This window comes from Adiantum capillus-veneris, chromosome 27 (assembly GCF_014529385.1).
Source record: "Adiantum capillus-veneris isolate H3 chromosome 27, ASM1452938v2, whole genome shotgun sequence".
Classification (NCBI taxonomy): domain Eukaryota; kingdom Viridiplantae; phylum Streptophyta; class Polypodiopsida; order Polypodiales; family Pteridaceae; genus Adiantum; species Adiantum capillus-veneris.
Genome location: NC_140957.1, coordinates 45,065,325 through 45,067,467, shown reverse-complemented (window position 1 = coordinate 45,067,467; position 2,143 = coordinate 45,065,325).

Sequence of the window (2,143 nt, the reverse complement as noted above, 5' to 3'; positions counted from 1 at the left end):
TAGATAGGTACTTTGGGAATTTTTAAAATTTGAGAGGTATATTGGGAATTTCCACAAATTAGAGGGGTATTTTTAAAAGATGGTTTGAGGTTGAAGAGCAAAACGGAGAACGTTTGAGGCTTTGTTCACATGTCTCTGTCGCTCGGTTTAAGTGTCGGCGTCTCTCTCTCTCTCTCTCTCTCTCTCTCTCTCTCTCTCTTTTACTGTGTTGGATATATATTTCTTCAAGTCTCTTCTCTCCGAGGAAGCGTAGCGAGTAGCTCTTTAATGGACGCGCAGGGCTGGTAAAGAAGGCCCAAGAGCTCTCCGTCCTCTGCAACGCTGATGTGGGCCTCATCATCTGTAAGCTTGTTGAAATCCAGGTAGAAGCGTGCACAGATAGTTGCGACAGGGAGGCTCTCTCTCTCTCTCTCTCTCTCTCTCGTGGAGGACGGTATGACCTGAGGTTCAAAATGCGCAAAAGGGCTCGGACGGGGTAATCAGGAGAAATGCAATTAGGGCTTGCGCAGATAGAATCAAGTGAACGAGAGCATTGGGGGTAATCGGCCTGCAGATATGGGAGGTGGCACATCAGTGAGAGAAATGCAAGGGCTCACGTAGAGAGGAATCGAGTGAATAAGGAATGCTCTCGTTTCTGCATGGAAGCCTTGTGCACGCGGCACCGCGTACTGATTTGGGAATTTTTCAATTTTTGAGATCATGAGACATGAGAGAGAGAGAGAGAGAGAGAGAGAGAGAGAATTTCGTAGGTTGGTGATGGTGGGTATCTTCTCTCACTTCTATGCTATAGCTTGCAAGCCTGCTGTCCATCCAACTAGTTTGCCTTGATCTACTATGCAGATGGTAAGAAGGAACTAGTTTGCCTTTATTGCTTCACTATGTATATGGTAAGAAGTTAAAAAGTGATAGTAGTGTGGATCTTACCACATAGCATAGCTTTTGATGAAGGCTCCACAACATCTTTCCTCGAAGATTTCGCCAAAAGCTCTATGACCTTGCATCACAAATGAGATTTTGCATTAAAAGATGTATGGATGTAAAAAAATTCACATTATAATAAAAACGGAGCAAGATGCATTTTGTGCATTTGCGATGCTTGTGCCCAAAAAAAAAAAACCATACGTATGTATGGTGTGGAGCTGGCACCATTCTCCACATTTATAAAGATACCGTAATGAATGTGTCCTTCCCCCGCGACTTGTATCCCCTCCAATGTTGAAGGGGGACTTATGCTTCTCTTTCGGTGTTAGAGGGACTTTTTATTGTAAAAATATCATAATTGTACAAGGAAGAACTGATTACCGATGTTTTATAAAGACATGTATCATTCCACATTGCCATGGCTTGTTGTATTGTCCGTGTGTCCCTTTGTTGGGCATAACAAGTCCTTGTCACCTTTATTTGAAATCTTTTCAACAAAAATGATATAAATTCATTGCTTTATTGTATACATGATGTAATCTAAGAACTTTGACATCACATGGAGGAAATCAAAACACAAAATATGAGTGTACCTTTGCTATTCGTCATCTGCATGAAGCACAATGTTGGATGGGTCGGCTGCCAGACCTCCCTTGCATTGTTGCATCACCTTCCCACCATTATGTGTTGCTCAACTTTTGCCAACATGTTGACTCTCACATTCACTTTTTCTATCATGCATACCATAACCTACATTACTTTTGATGTCCATGGTCTTAGGGTAGGTTGAATCTTCCGGATGGTCCGTCTGTAAGCTCACACACATACACATACACAAACTCGCAGTCTTTGGGACGACCTATCTACTTGCCCTTGTGGAGCAAATCCTGCAATCAGGAGAGAGGCCATCGTTTCGCATCTACCGGAAACTGCCCCTATGGGGAAAATCTTGCAATCGGTGCATTCTAGCTCCGGATGGGAAGCTTTTCGAGAAGTTTTGGTGCTCTCTAAACTGCACCACATGCTTTCAAGATGCACGCGTACGTGATTGCATCAAGAGAGAGGCCCTCGATTTGCATCGGCTAAAAACAACTTAAAGATTTTTGCCCTGCTCCTCTTGTGCATATCCCACAATCGATACACTCCAAGAGATGATGTTCCGGATAGGAAGCTCCTCAAGCACTTTCTGTGCTTTCTGAAGTGCACCACATTTGGCATACAT